The 16,756-nt window shown below is 42.9% G+C and overlaps 1 protein-coding gene across 11 annotated transcripts in view; it reads right to left on the bottom strand.

Annotated features, from left to right (window-relative positions):
* Positions 1–16,756, bottom strand: part of Clip1 (CAP-Gly domain containing linker protein 1) — a 120,464-nt gene that overhangs the window by 87,780 nt on the left and 15,928 nt on the right. Inside the window, exon 1 of one of the 11 annotated variants that reach the window (XM_041646013.1) lies at positions 14,355–14,486. The exons of the other annotated variants lie outside the window; for them this stretch is intronic. The gene's annotated coding sequence lies outside the window, so the exon portion shown is untranslated. Of the gene's footprint in view, positions 1–14,354; positions 14,487–16,756 lie in introns of those variants that run through there. 11 annotated transcript variants of the gene reach the window in all.

The raw sequence follows: 16,756 nt of genomic DNA, 5'->3' as shown, positions 1-16,756 counted from the left end.
CTTGTATTTATTTCACTTGTTTGTTTCAATCACTTTAGTCTAGCCACTATTAACAAGCAAAGTCTGGAACTAAAGGTTGGCAGCCTTTCCCTCTACCATCTGAAATAAGAACTGGGGGCTGCCAGCATTGGGCTAATTCAAGAAAGAAGAGTCCTGAGCACCAGTGTTGATGCTTACAGTGTGACGACCAGGGAGGATTATCATCTAAAACTCTTAAGAAGGCACTCTGGCAAAGACCAGTACAGCTGTGAAGACTAGCTACCACTGAGCACAAGAGTCCAAGTCCAGCCTTTTCTACTACGCGGCACAGGGAGGTGGACTAAGATAAGTTATCTACAGCTCACCTCTTACTTGACACAGTTTGTATCTTTTTTTTTAATTTATTTATTATGTCTACAGTATTCTGTTTGCATGTATGCCTGCAGGCCAGGCACCAGATCTCATTACAGATGGTTGTGAGCCACCATGTGGTTGCTGGGAATTGAACTCAGGACCTTTGGAAAAGCACGCAGTGCTCTTAACCACTGAGCCATCTCTCCAGTCCCACATTTATCTTAACATAAAGTACTCCCCCAGTCTGTGAGACTAAAAGCTCAATATTCTACCTCTGTTTTCAAATATGGTAGCCACCAGCTACACATGCTTTTCGGTCTGCTTGTCTGGCTGAGGTCTCACACTGAAGCCCTGGATAACCTGGAAGCTACCATGAAGATCAGGATGGTCTAGAACTCATACAGATCTGCCTGTCTCAGTCTTCCAAGTGCTGGGAGTAAGGGCATACTCAGCCATGCCTAACCTTTTTCCTTTTTTTAAAGATTTACCACCTCCTCTGTATATAAGCATGCAAGTGCACGTGAAAACAAGAAGACAGCATAATACACCCTAGATGTGGTTGTGAGCTACCTGACTTAGGCGCTAGAAAGCAAACTCCAGCGCTCTGCGTGAGTAGCAAGCAATCTTAACCTTGGAACCATGTATCTAGCCCCTACATGTTAAATTCCTGTTACATTCAGAAGTACAATTAACTGGTCTCAGTGCCACAGAGAGAAGTGTTCATCATTGCACATAGATAGTTCTACTGGACAACGGCATCCGACAACCTTCTCTACCCAGAGAACCTAATATATGAAGTGACTGCCTGAGCGGCTGGAGAGCTCAGCGATTAGGAGCCCTTCTTACTCTTGCAGAGGACCCAGTTTGGTTCTTCCCTGCACCCAGGTCAGACAGCCACAACTACCTGTAACTCCAGTACCAGATGCTCTGTCATCTGTCACCCTCTTCTGACATAAATATATGCAAAATGTTTATACATATAAAAATCAATATAAAATTTTTTTTGTTTTTTTTTCGAGACAGGATTTCTCTGTGGCTTTGGAGCCTGCCCTGGAACTAGCTCTGTAGACCAGGCTGGTCTCGAACTCACAGAGATCCGCCTGCCTCTGCCTCCCGAGTGCTGGGATTAAAGGCATGCGCCACCATCGCCTAGCCAATATAAAAATTTTAAAGGTGACCTCCTGAGCCCAGCACTGGTGTGTCTGCCTCTGATCCCAGCACTCAGGAGGCAGAAGCAGGAGGATCTCTGTGAGTTCAAGGCCAGCCTACAGAGTGAGTTCTAGGACAGCCAGAGATACATACAGAAAGCCTGTCGAGAGAGAGAGAGAGAGAGAGAGAGAGAGAGAGAGAGAGAGAGAGACCGGGCGGTGGTGGCGCACGCCTTTAATCCCAGCACTCGGGAGGCAGAGGCAGAGGCAGAGGCAGGAGGATATATAAATACCTTCCCACATGAAAGACCTTGTGTCGATGTATATAAACTTTTGAATATATTTTTTTCCAGTTAATCACATCCAAGGAGGTAGCTCAGACCTATGATGCCAGAAACAGGGAGAAAAAAGGATGGCTGCCATAAGTGCTAGGCCAGCCAGGGCTACATTGAGTAAGACCCCGTCCCAAGAAAAGAACATTGCTTTACAGCCTTGCTTTCCAAACAACAAAACTAGTGTGTGTGCGTGCGCTCACGAGAATCTTGCATTTACAACACTGAATGATACCTTATAGGTTTTTTTGTTGTTTTTGATTTTTCGAGACAGGGTTTTTCTGTACTCTTTGGAGCCTGTCATGGAACTCACTCTGTAGACCAGGCTGGCCTCGAACTCACAAGATTTCCCTGTCTTTGCCTCCTAAGTGCTGGATAGCATGCACCACCACCACCCAGTGCCTCATAGTTTGTTTTTTTTTTTTTTTTTTTTTACCACTATACTAACGAGGATTCTCTGTGGTTTTGGAGCCTGTCCTGGAACTAGCTCTTGTAGACCAGGCTGGTCTCAAACTCACAGAGATCCGCCTGCCTCTGCCTCCCGAGTGCTGGGATTTAAAGGCGTGTGCCACCACGGCCCAGCCGCCTCATAGTTTTTTGTTTTTTTTTTTAGTCAAGAACTATTTGTAAAATGTTTATCTTTAGAACTACATCATCTCCGAGAAGTTAAAAACAATGACTGCTTTGCTTGTACTCTTAAAGGAAGAAGCAGGAAGACCACCTCTACTTGAAAGCGCCAAGCAGTACCAGGGAGCACAGCATGAAGGACTCTGACTACACAATCCCTTCTTGCTCTTTCTCACTAAAGGTTTTACACTTCCGCCCCCAAACAGGAAGCTGTGTTGCTCAACATCAACACTAAAGCAACTGTTTTGCTGTCCTGTGTGCCCTACAGAATTTCTTGGAGACAAAGGCAAACCTGAAATTTTTTGACCTAGATTAATATATTAAGTTTGTAATTTAACTAAGATCTGATCTAGAACCCAAGACTAAAGGAACAAGGTATTTATTTCAAAGAAGCAGATAACCTTAGATGATGTATCCTTGAGTTTTTTTTAAAGGTGTGCTTTATATTTTTTTAAATTTATTTAGTATGTATATAGTGTTCTGTTGGCATGCGCCACAAGAGGGCACCAGATCTCATTACAGGACGTTGTGAGCTGTCATATGGTCACAGGGAATTGAATTCATGAGGGCTGGAGAGATGGCTCAGAGGTTAAGAGCACGAACTGCTGTTTTATATTCTTAAGCTTGGCTTACAGTTACAATTCCAGAAAGTAGGATATTCTTCTATTCTAAAAAAGTGTTCATCCCCTATGAAGTTATGGTTTAGTCCACATCTTCACATCTTTTATGTGTGGGGGAGGTATGTTATTAGGATTTGTTTGCTTGGTTTTCAATTTTTTTTTTTAAGTTTTTTTGAGACAGGGTTTCTCTGTAGCTTTGGAGATGTCCTGGAACTAGCTCTGTAGACCAGGCAGAAAATACTTCTTTTTATTAGGTGTGTGAGTGTGTGAACATGAGTGTAGGTGCCTTCAGAGATCAGAGGTATCAGATTCCCGATGAACTGGAGTTATAGGTAGTTAGGAGCTAAATGCTCTTAACCATTAGCTGTCTCTCCAGACCCTTATTTGCTTTAAGAAAATATTTGTTTGTTTGTTTGTTTATGGGGGCGTGTATGGAAGTCAGAGAACTACTTGCCAGAGTCAGCTCCCTCTTTCCACCATATGAGGGGATCTCACTCAGGTAGTCAACCTGGGCAGTAAGCACCTTTACCTGCTGAGCCATCTCCACAGGCCCTGGTCTTTGTTATGGTATGCTATGGTCTAAGTATCCTTGAACTTTTGGCAATCTTCCTGCCTCAGTCTCCCAAAGTGCTGGGATTAAAGTTTTCCACAACCATCCCCCAGCTTTGGTGTATACATTGTATCAAATATAGTTACAATTCAATATCTAACCACAATAACACCTAAAGCAGTGATTCTCAGCTTTTCTTTTCATTTTCATTGTTTTGTTTTGTTTTTGGATACAGGGTCCCTTTCTATAGCTCTGGATGCCATAGAACTCACTCTGTAGACCAGGCTGGGCTTGAACTCAGAGATCCGCCTGCCTATGCCTCTCAAGTGCTGGTTAATTAAAAGCTAAAGGCATGTGCCACCGCCTGCCCAGCCCCCCCCCCCCCCCGTTTTTTTTTTTCCAAGACAGGGTTTCTCAGTAGCTATGGAGACAGTCCTGGAACTCGCTCTGTAGACTAGGCTGGCCTTGAGCTCACAGAGATCCACCAGTCTCTGCCTCTAGTCCCAGCCTTTTACTGCTGGGACTAAAGGTGTGCGCTACCACTGCCTAGCTGATTCTCAATCTTTCTAATGCTGTGACCCTTAAATATAGTTCCTCATGCTGTGGTGACCCCAACCATAAAATTACTTTCGTTGCTACATCAAACCTAGTAACTTTGCTACTGTTATGAATTGTAATGTAAATATCTGTGTTTTCCTATGGTGTTAGAGGACCCCTGTGAAAGTATCATTCAACCCCAAAAGGGTCAAGCCCCACAGGCTGAAAACCACTGGTCTTCCAACCATGAGAATGGTACCATGTTCAGCAAGCACCACAATGAATAGCTATCACTAGTTTCAAGAATTCAAGGTTCCCTAACCAGCAGTGGTAGGACAAATCTTTAATCTTAGCACTTGGTGCCGGGCAGTGGTGGCGCCTGCCTTTAATCATAGCACTTGGGAGGCAGGCAGATCTCTGTGAGTTCAAGGCCAGTCTGATCTACAAGAGCTAGTTCCAGGACAGGCACCAAAGCTACAGAGAAACCTTGTCTCAAAAAAAAAAAAAACTTAGCACTTGGAAGGCAGAGGCAGGCAGATTTCTGAGTTAGAAGCACATAGTCTACAGAGTGAGTCCCGGGACAGTCAGGGATACACAGAGAAATACTGTCTCAAAAAGCAAACAAAAAGAATTCAAGGTCCCCATTTTCCTCAGATACAATTTCTCTCTAAACTTTGAACAGGAAATTACAGAAAAATAGTATTCTGTTCAGAAACAAATTTTTAAAGATTGAGCATGTAGGTCAGTATTATAACCTTCTCAAAATACAGGGCATAAGTTTACTATGTACTCTTTTTAACAAGCAATCGCCTAAAGCCTGCCTCATAAAAGTAGAAGTAGGAACAGCTGAGTCTGGAGAGATGATGCAGTGGCTGAGAGTACTCAATTGCTCTTTTAGAAGACCTGGGTTCAGTTCCCAGAACCCACATGGTTGTTTACATCTAGTTCCAGGGCATGTAAAGCCCTCTTCTGACCTCCACAAGAATAATGCACACCCATGGTACACAGACATACATGCAGGCAAAACACTCATGCACCTAAAAATAAATATTTTTTAAACATTCCTTTAAAAAAACATCTAAAGCAGTTAAATACTGCCCCAAGGTCAAAGTTCACCTCTAACTGGCAATTTCAGGGATTCTGCTTGCTGGCTTTTCTCCTGTTTTTGTCACTGTCTCACATAACCCGGCACTTGGAATGTAGCTAAGGCTGGAATTGAACTCCTGATCCTCCTTATCTCTTTCCACATGCTGGAAGGAGCAATTTCAAATTTCTACAATCTGTGTGTATGTTATCTCATTCCTAAAAGAAAACAGGGACATATGACTGAGGAAAAGAAGGGAGCACACAGGGCAGTGCCGTGCTAAGCACAATCTACCAGACGGGAGCACACAAGTTTAGGTTCTATCTCAAAACACAAGGAGACAGAGAAAGAGACCCAATTTGGAGCACCGGACAGAAATCTCAAGGTCCAAATCAGGAGCAGAAGGAGAGAGAGTACGAGCATGGAACTCAGGACCGCGAGGGGTGTACCCACACACTGAGACAATGGGGATGTTCTATCGAGAACTCACCAAGGCCAGCTGGCCTGGGTTTGAAAAAACCTGGGATAAAACCAGACTCGCTGAACATAGCAGACAATGAGGACTACTGAGAACTCAAAAACAATGGCAGTGGGTTTTTTATCCTACTGCACGTACTGGCTTTGTGGGAGCCTAGGCAGTTTGGATGCTCACCTTACTAGACCTGGATGGAGGTGGGTGGTCCTTGGACTTCCCACTGGGCAGGGAACCCTGATAGCTCTATGGGCTGACAAGAGAGGGGAACTTGATTGGGGGAGGGGGAGGGAAATGGGAGGAGGTGGCGGGAAAGAGACAGAAATCTTTAATAAATAAATAAACGGAAAAAAAAAAAAACACGAGAGACCCTGTCCCACAAACATGCGTGCACGTACACGCGCGCATGCACACACACACACAGCAAAGCCAGGCATAGCACACCAACCAGGGTTACACAAAGAGACCCTGTCTCAGACACGCACACACCACACCACACACTCTCACAAGTAAAGCTAGGTATAGCGGCACAAGCCTATAATGCAAGAACTTAGGAGACCAGATCAAGAGGATCATGAGTTCAAGGCCAGCCTGGGACATATATCAAGTTCAAAGCCTGCTAAGACTATGAGACCATGTCTCAAAACCAAAAGAATTACTTTGGATTAAAGGTCTTAATCTCCCCTCTTATAACAGAGTTAAACACTGAGAGTACAAGACTTAATTCCTACTTTGCTTTCTCTATTTTTTGTTTTGTTGTTGTTTTTCAGTCAGCATTTCTCTATCATGTAGATCTCGCTATCCTGGAACTTGATACATTGATCAGACTGGCCTAGAACAGAGATCTACCTGCCTCTGCCTCCAAAGAGCTGGAATTAAGGGCATGCCCACCACACTCAACTCCTAAATAAAATATAGGAGGTGACAATTTATCAAGTGTTTGTTTCAGGCATCTGGGAACATAAAGTTCTTTAAGAATTTCCCCCTTGGGTTGGAGAGATGGCTCAGTGGGTCAAGAGCACTGGCAGTTCTTCCAGAGGACCTGGGTTCAATTCCCAGCACCCACACAGCATCTCACAACTGTCTGTAACTCCAGTTCCAGGGGATCGGATACCTTCATACCAATGCACATAAAATAAAGTTAAATAAATTATTAAAAAAATTTTTTTTAAAAAGAATTTTCCCCCTCAGTGCTGATGACCAAACTCAGGGTCTTGAGCATGAAAAGAAAGCTCTCTACCAATCAGACAGTTCCTACAACCCCATGACATTCTGTTTGCTCCAAGAACAAGAGGAGGTACAGGCCTGGATTCCCAGGACTGGAGAAGGATGTCAGAAGTTTGAGGCCAGGCTGAGCAGCCAAGGCAAGACCTAAGAAAACCCTATGTTAACCTTCAGGAACTACCTTCGAGGTTATCTGCGTGAACTCACACTGGCTCTTACAGCTCCACCTCAAGACAACAATCAAAACCCAATACTGACAGCTTCTCAATTGTCATGTGTCTGAAATTAAGTCTGTAGGTCATAAACTATTTTTACTCCTGATAACTACATCTAACCATTCTAAATTGTTATGGCATGATGTTAAAGGCGTATTTTCACAGAACTAAAAATATATGTCTATTTGCAGAGAGATGTGATGGCAAATTACATAACAGAGCACTGACAACCCGTACAGCCACTCAGAGTGAGAGCACACTGCTGCTCATCTTCTGAGCTTTCTACTTTTCACTATCCTGCCAAGGAGAGTCACAGTGATTTTCTTGCCATTATATAATTCTTCAAATTGTGTAATTTGAATACATGAATATAAAAAACAGAGACATCAGTGTCTACTTTTTATCTATAGAACTGTAAAATACAACCCAAATCCACTAATAGGACAGACTGGTACCTCATGGTATCTATGGGATCAGGCCAGGCCTCAGCTAACATCTTCCTAGAAGCTAAGAAACATTTTGAACTATCTGGCTGTGAGGTCACACTGGTGACCTCACAAATGGGAATTCTGATGTCTGCCTCTCGAGACTCATCACTTCAAAGCAGAAAAGAGGGAAGGCTCCACAATTCCTGACCTGAAACTGATGCCAAAAGTGTATGTACTTGGTCTCAGGACATCCTCCCACCCTAGACAGCATCATCTTCTGCTACTGAGTGGCAGAAGCAGCACAGGTGAGCACATGAGCGCACACACGCGCGCACACACACACACACACACACACACACACACACGCACGCACGCACACGCGCGCGCGCGTCCCTAAGAGCTCAACACCAGGAACACGGGGACACCACCTTCCAGTTTGCACGTTGTTATTTTGGTTCAACTACAAACACCGTTTTCTTTTCTGTCCTAGAAAATTAGGCTACAATGTGGAATTCTGAAAATGGAGGAGGAAGTAAATCACAAGCTTAAAATAACTGTTGCCCTTTCCCTGCTTCTCTGGTACACTGAAGGTCACCGGCCCTAATATTTACTGTTTACCAAGCAAGGGAAGCAAAGATTAAAATGCGGAACAAGTTCATTTTTGTAATTAATTTATTTTACATCCCAACTGCAGCTTCGTCTCCCAGTCCTCCCCTCCCCCGACTCCTCCTATGCCCCCCCATTCTACTTCCTCCTCCATTAGAAGTTCATTTTTAAAATGCCAAAAGTTCCTGCATCTTCACTGTAGCTCTGGAATTCATCTCACTGGAAAAGAGCAAAATGGTCAGATGCTTGCTGACTATTCGAGTTTACAACCCAGTAGAGAGTAAAGATTTTAGATAGATAGATAGATAGATAGATATAAATATCTTTTCATTTTATCTTGTTTGTTTTCTAACGGTCTCATCTGCTACTCTCTATATTTTGTAACCTAGGCTGTCCTCACACTCACTACCCTCCTTCCAGAGTCCTGGGATCAGAGACCTGAGCCACTACAGCCCATTCAAGTTTTATTATTTCTTTTACTCTTGCAGCACAGAGAGCAAAGCCAGAACTCTTATTATTATTTTTTTAAACCTAGGACTCTTGAATAACAGACAAACACTACTGCTGAGCTAAACCCCCAAACCTAAAAACTTCATTCTGATTTTTTCCTTTTGCTCTTGCTCTCTCTCTTTCTCAATACGGGTTCATGTAATAGGGCTGGAAAGACGGCTCAGTAGTTAAAAGCACTGGCATCTCTTCTAGAGGACACAGGTTCAGTTCCCAGGACCTACATGGCAGCTCACAGCCACCCTTAACTCCATTTGCAGGGCATTCGACACGTTCTTCTGGCATCTGCAGTCACTGCACACAGGTGGTGTACAGGCATATACATGCAAGTAGAACACTCATTAAAATAAAAATAAATCTTTTTTTAAAAATATTTATTTATTTATTATGTATACAATATTCTGTCTGTGTGTATGTCTGCAGGCCAGAAGAGGGCACCAGACCTCATTACAGATGGTTGTGAGCCACCACTTGGTTGCCGGGAATTGAACTCAGAACCTTTGGAAGAGCAGGCAATGCTCTTAACCACTGAGCCATCTCTCCTAAATCTTTTTTTTAAAAGGTCTCCAGGCTGGCTTCAAATTTTCCACGTAACTAAGGACGACCTTAAACTTCTGAGCTTTCCACGCCATCTCCTGAGTGCTAGAACTATAGATGGGCACCACCATGCTCCATTTACTGTTCTCTTAGATCTGCTTATTTGTGTGCATGAGTATTTTGCCTGCATGTATGTCTGTGCACCACATGCGCCATGTGCTTACTGCCCAAAGAGGAGAGACGAGACTGTCAGATTCCCTGGAACATAAGTTAGGGATGCCTGTGAAGCTCTATGTGGGTGCCGGGAACCAAACCCAGGTCCTCTAAAAGAACAAGTGCTCTTAACCAAGAAGCCATCTCCCCTGCACCTCTTTTTGTTATTTCTAAAATTTCTTAAATTGGAAGGAACTTTAACAAAAGATTAATAATAATTCCCAAATAATGATAGATTATTGGTAGTTTTTATCTTTGTGGACTGGGACCTCATATATAATAAGGAGGTGGGATGAAAATATAGATTAGTAGTATAGAGTATGCTTAGCACGTGTGAGGCCCCATATTCAATTCCCAGGGTTCCTGGGATTTAAATTAAAAAATTAAATTAAAAAAAATTCACTGGATGCCTTTACTTCCAACACTCAGGAGACGGAGGCAGGCAGACCTCTGAGTTCAAGGCCAGCCTGGTTTACAGTGACTTTCAGAACAGCCAGGGCTACACAGAGAAATCCTATTTAAAAAAAAAAAAAAAAAAAGCCCAGCACTCTGGAGGAAGAGGCAGGTGAATCTTTGTGAGTTCAAGGCCAGCCTGGTCTATAAGAGGTAGTTCCAGGACAGGCTCCAAAACTACAGAAAAGCCTGTCTTGAAAAAAAAAAATCACACACAATAAAAAATAAAATGGTAAAAAGGTACTCAACATAAAGCCAGCCACACTGAACCTTATAGAAGAGAAAGTGGGAAGTACACTTGAACACATTGGCACAGGGAACCACTTCCTAAATAGAACCCCAGCAGCACAGACACTGAGAGAAACAATTAATAAATGGAACCTCCTGAAACTGAAAAGCTTCTGTAAAGCAAAAAACATGGTCAACAAGACAAAACGACAGCCTACAGAATGGGAAAAGATCTTCACTAACCCCACATCAGACAGAAGTCTGATTTCCAAAATAGACAAAGAACTCAAGAAATTGGTCATCAAAAGAACAAATAATCTAATAAAAAATGGAGTACAGACCTAAACAGAGAACTCTCAACAGAGGAATCTAAAATGGCTGAAAGACACTTAAGGAAATGCTCAACATCCTTAGTCATCAGAGAAATGCAAATCAAAACAACTCTGAGATTCCATCTTACACCTGTGAGAATGGCCAAGATCAAAACCACTGATGACAATTTATGCTGGAAAGGTTCTAGGGAAAAGGGAACACTTCTGTGGTGGGAATGCAAGCTGGTAAAACCCCTTTGGATGTCAGTGTGGCAATTTCTCAGAAAATTAGGAAACAACTTTCCTCAAGACCCAGTAATACCACTTTTGGGTATATATCCAAAGGATGCTCAATCATGCCACAAGGACATGTGCTCAACTATGTTCATAGCAGCTCTGTTTGTCATAGCCAGAATCTGCAAACAACCTAAATGCCCTTTGATCAAAGAATGGATAAGAAAAATGTGGTACATTTACACAATGGAGTACTACACAGCAGAAAAAAATAATGACAGCTTGAATTTTGCAGGAAAATGGATGGAGCTAGAAAACATTATTTTGAGTGAGGTAACCCAGACACAGAAAGACAATTATCACATGTACTCACTCATAGATGGGTGTTTTTTTTCCTTTTTTTTTTTTTTTTTTTTGATTTTTCGAGACAGGGTTTCTCCATAGCTTTTGGTTCCTGTCCTGGAACTAGCTCTTGTAGTCCAGGCTGGCCTTGAACTCACAGAGATCCGCCTGCCTCTGCCTCCCAAGTGCTGGGATTAAAAGCATGCGCCACCACCGCCCAGCTCATAGGTGGTTTTTAAACATAAAGCAAAGAAAGCCAGCCTACAAACCACAATCCCAGAGAACTTAGACAACAATGCGGACACTAAGAGAGACTTACATAGATCTAATCTACATGAGAAGTAGAAAGTAGAAAAAGACAAGATCTCCTGAGTAAATTGGGAGCATGGGGACCTTGGGGGATGATTGAAGGGGGTAGGGGAGAGGTAGGAGGGGAGCAGAGAAAAAAATGTAGAGCTCAATAAATATCAATAAAATAAAAACTTAAAAAAAATATATTTCTTGGGGCTGGAGAGATGGCTCAGTGGTTAAGAGCACTGACTGCTCTTCCAGAAGACCCGGGTTCAAATCCCAGCACCCACATGGCAGCTCACAAATACCTGAAGATCCAGTTGCAGGGGATCTGACACCTTCACACCAATGCACATAAAATAAAGTTAAATAAACCATAAAAATACTTTTTAGGGCTGGAGAGATGGCTCAGCGGTTAAGAGCATTGCCTGCTCTTCCAAAGGTTCTGAGTTCAACTCCCAGCAACCACGTGGTGGCTCACAACCATCTGTAATGGGATCTGGTGCCCTCTTCTGGCCTGTAGACATACACACAGACAGAACATTGTATACATAATAAATAAATAAATATATATTTAAAAAAAATATTTTTTAAAAAAGAAAAAATATATATTTCTTAAGGCCTTAAGAGATGGCTCAGCAATTAAGAGCACCCATTGCTCTTACAGTGGACTTGAGTTCAGTTCCCAGCACCCATTGCCTCTAACTCCAGCTCCAGGGGATCCACAACCTCCTTCAGGCTTCATGAGACATCTGCATAAGTGCACACACATGCATGAATGGACAGCACACGTGTATACACACATAAATAGATAAACTAAATATAAAAGATATTTCTTAAATGCTAATACTTGATTTCAGGACACACCTTGAATCACCACTGGTGTGGGAAGTCCTTCTGTCTATGTGTTGCTTTTATTGGTTAATGAATAAAGAAACTACTTTGGACCTATAACAGGGCAAAACATAGATAGGCAGGGAAAACTAAACTAAATGCTGGGAGAAATAAGGCAGAGTCAGGGAGAAGCCATGGAGCCCTGCGGGGGCGGGGGGGGGGGGGGAGGTAAAATGAACTTCAAAGGCAGGGTTAAAAAACCTAATGATTTCTCACCCAAGGAAAATGAAAACAATTCTACTCATTTTTTTGTTTGTTTTTACTATTCATCAAAACAAACAGTTCCCCAAACAAGAATGAAGTTACTTATGCTCAAATTTAGAAAAAAGAAAAAGAAATGCCTGACAGCGATGGTGCATGCCTTTGATCCAAGTACTCAGAAGGCAGAGGCATAAAAAACTTCCTTTTTTTTCTTGAATTTTTTTAGATTTATTATATTATTTTTTGCATATGGTGTTTTGCCCGCATGTGTATGTGTACACCATGTGCGTGTTTGGCACCTAAGGAGGTCAGAAGAAGGTGTCGGATCTCCTGGGACTAGAGTTACACAGTCATGAGCTGCCATGTGAAGGCTGGGAATTGAACCCAGGTCCTGTGCAAGAGCAACGAGTGCTTTTAACGTTAGAGCCATCTCTCCAGGCCCCCCCAAAAGAATAACCTTTCTTTTGTAATAGGGCCTTGCTATGTAATCCACCCTTGTTTCCACAGCAATCCTCCTGCCTTAGACTCCAGAGTGCTAGGATTATAGGTATGCATCACCACACCAGTGCTGTGGATCAAACAAGGCTTTGAGCATACTAGGCACTTTACCAATTAACGCATATCTCCAACCCAAACTCTCATTTTTAAAATGTCATACCTAGGGCTGGAGAGATGGCTCAGTGATTAAGAGCACTGGCTACTTTCCAGAGGTCCCGAGTTCAATTCCCAGCAACCACATGGTGGCTCACAACCATCTACAATGAGATCTGGTGCCCTCTTCTGGCCTGCAGGCACACATGCAGTCAGAACACTGAACAAATAATATCTTTAAAAAAAATCTTTAAGGGCTGGAGAGATGGCTCAGTGGTTAAGAGCATTGCCTGCTCTCCCAAAGGTTCTGAGTTCAATTCCCAGCAACCACATGGTGGCTCACAACCATTTGTAATGAGGTCCGGTGCCCTCTTCTGGCCTGCAGACATACACACAGACAGAATATTGTATACATAATAAATAAATTTAAAAAAAAATCTTTAAAATATAAAATAAAATAAAATGTCATACTAGCTGGGCATCTTGGTGCACACATTTAACCCTAGCACTCAGGAGGCAAAGGCAGGTAGATCTCTGAGTTTGAGGGCAGCCCAGTCTACAGAGCGAGTTCTAAGACAGTCAGTCAGTTGGGCTGTACAGAGAAACCCTATCTCGGAAAAAAACAAAAAAGAAACAAAACAACAACAACAACAAAAACAAGTAACAAAAAAATAGCCATGCCCCAAGCCAGGCAAGGGTGGTTCAAGCTACAGGAGGATCAGGAGTTCAAGGCCAACCTGGGCTACCTGAAGGCCTGGTCCTAAAACAAAAATAACCTCCCCCCCCCAAAAAAAAAAACCAAAACCAAAGTCTTGGCTCAGAAAAATATAGCATGAGAAGATGGATTGGGAAATGAGATGCATGGTTTCTGTCTGAGCTACCAGACCTGGAATAATTTTAATAGCCCTTACCAGGCCTCAGTATTCCCACTTATAATCTGAGGCTACTAATCAATATTCATTCCTAATTCCACCCTTTTGGGGTCCTACCAATGGTTTAGATTTCAAATCCCAGTAAGGGAAAGGGGAAGGATTTAAAAGTGAAAAGGAAGTGATTTGGCTCTGACTTTGCCAAGGTAAAACTACTCTGCCATCAGCCAGTGATAAGATCACTCGGGTCATGCTGTAGTTCCTGGCACTCTGTGCAGCAGGGAACTGCCCTGAGCACGACACACAGCTCAGGTGCTGCACAGCCTGCCCGTTCCATCTGTAAACTGAAAACACCTCTTCACTCTAAACCTGAGATTTCTGGTGGAAGGGGAGCAAAGGACAGTTGAAGTTTTCCTGCCAGGAGAGGGATTTTAAAACTAAGTTCCAGAATCAGCTAGTGTAGACATGCCATTATCAACCTACAGCTGTGAGCAACCAGCCCCTTACCTGAGACAGCTGCACCCTGAAGATTCTGCTCTAAATGACGGTAGCCATGACCTGAGGCTCTGGGGGTGATGGATTCTAGCTGGAGAGAGCACTGCTGCTGACTGTCAAATCAACCTTGACAGAAGTCACACCATTCTAATACCATCTCCTTTGTCCTAGGCAGTTCATTCAGCGCTTAATTCTATCACCCAAGTCATGGTTATGTAACTGTGGTTACAAGGTTATGCTGTGTCACTTACTGTTTCCCGCCCCCAATGCAGAAGAAGCAATGTAACCTGAGCTGCTGGGCCACGGCCACAGAAAGCAGAGACAACACTGGTAGCTTTCCAAAGGCCTTGCATCTCAGAGGAAAGGCAGCTTACCCCATTTGTTTTTCAGCTTTGTTCACTCATATTAGAAAGACAAGTTCTTTAGCTCCTGAGTGAATAACAACGGTCAGTTTTCCACCTTCAGAGCAGGCTGTTGAAGCCCAGTCAACAGGCGCATGGGTCTGGTTGAGGTCAACTTAACTATCTCACTTCCTACTTGAAAAGAGCTTGAGAACCATGGATGAGAAATGCAGGGTCATGTCTCCCACATAGGATCCTTTAAAAACCCCACCCACCCTGTACTGCCATGCAAAAGCTTCTGGGGAATCACAGGATTGACTTGGAAAGAACAGAACGGACTGGAAAGATAGCTCAAAGGTTAAAGGGTTAAGAGTACATACTGCAGTCAGGCAATGGTGGCGATATCTTTAATTCCAGGAGGCAGAGGCAAGAGGATCTTTGTGAGTTCGAGGCCAGCATGGTCTAGAGAGTGAGTTCCAGGACAGGCTGGACAGACAGAGAAACACTGTCTCAAAAAAAAAAGAAAGAAAGGCCGGGCGGTGGTGGCGCACACCTTTAATCCCAGCAGTCAGGAGGCAGAGGCAGGCGGATCTCTGTGAGTTCGAGGCCAGCCTGGTCTACAAGAGCTAGTTCCAGGACAGGAACCAAAAGCTACGGAGAAACCCTGTCTCGAAAATCCAAAAAGAAAGAAAAAATACTGCAGAGGACTTGAGTTCAATTTCCTGCACCCATGTCAGACAACTGCCTGTAACTCTACTGCTATGGGATCCGATGCCTCTAGCCTCTGTAAGCACCTGAGTTCATGTGCACATGCCTGAGCCCCCCTCACCCGACTGACACACACAGAAAGCATTTTTTTCAAAAGCAATTTCATGTATGTCTAGGTCTGACACACAAAGCATTTTTAAAAATTAAAAAAAAAAAGGAAAAAGGAAAAAAAGGAACAGGTGTTGTGGCACACACCTCTCTCTAATCACAGCGCTCCATAAACAGGCAGACATGGATCTCTGTGAGCTCAAAACCAGCCCAGTCTATGTAGTGAGGTCCAGGATGATCTGGGATATGCAGAGAAAACTAAAAAACAAAATGAAAATACAAGGCAGCACAAGTCACCAGCAACTGTCTCTTCTGACAATTCTCCAGCCTACCTCTTCCTTTTCTGAGCTGCTAGGGCCACTGGGCAGTGCTCTGCTGATCAGTGACAAAGCACAGTCCCAGTTCTGTTTGCATTTCATTCAGTGACTAAGTTCCTCGTGGCCAGATTTGGCTTATCCTGCTTCTAAATAAATTTATAAGATTATTTGATCTACTTCAAACTTTTAAAAAGTACTGAATTGACTCAACAGCAAAACAAGAACCCATAAAATAATGCCAAGTGATGTAATTATCAAACTAAAAGCAATAAGTAGAACTATATCTTACCTCCTGAGCCACTGTTACAGATGACTGCATTATTTTCCCAACTCTGGAGGCTCTTTTTAAAACTAGGCCAAGGAAGCTATGAGCAAACTATTCAATTACTACCTCTTGCGAGTGCTATTTGAACTGACTGGAGTCTTAAATTGGATAATTCCATCTGTTGACAATGCTGTACTTTCTAGAATATCACTTTCCAACAGGAATATATTGCAAGACAATTCTGGATTTTTATTTTAAAATAAAATATGGCCAGGCATGGTGATCTACACCTTTAATCTTCCAAAGGTCCTGAGTTCAATTCCCAGCAACCACATGGTGGTTCACAGCCATCTGTAATGAGGTCTGGTGCCCTCTTCTGGCCTGTAGGCACGTATATATACACTGTATGTACAATAAATAAATTAAATAAATAAAATAAAATAAATATATAAAAAAATAACCAGTGATATTGGCCAAGGAGAAATAATGCTGGGTCTGAGTTTCCAGCAGCAACTTAGGTGTGCTGAGGATCCTGAAATAAAATTTTAAATTTGGGTAGGATGGGGGCTGGAGAGCTATCTCAGTGGTTAAGAGCACTCGCTGCTCTTCTAGAGAATCCTAGTTCAATTCCCAGCACCCACATGACAGCTCACAACATTCTGTAACTCTAATTCC

The sequence above is a fragment of the Microtus oregoni genome, unplaced genomic scaffold (genome assembly GCF_018167655.1).
Source record: "Microtus oregoni isolate MIOR12 unplaced genomic scaffold, Mior012 000003F_ref0000135, whole genome shotgun sequence".
Classification (NCBI taxonomy): Eukaryota; Metazoa; Chordata; class Mammalia; order Rodentia; family Cricetidae; genus Microtus; species Microtus oregoni.
This window is presented reverse-complemented; position numbering and strand designations above follow the sequence as displayed.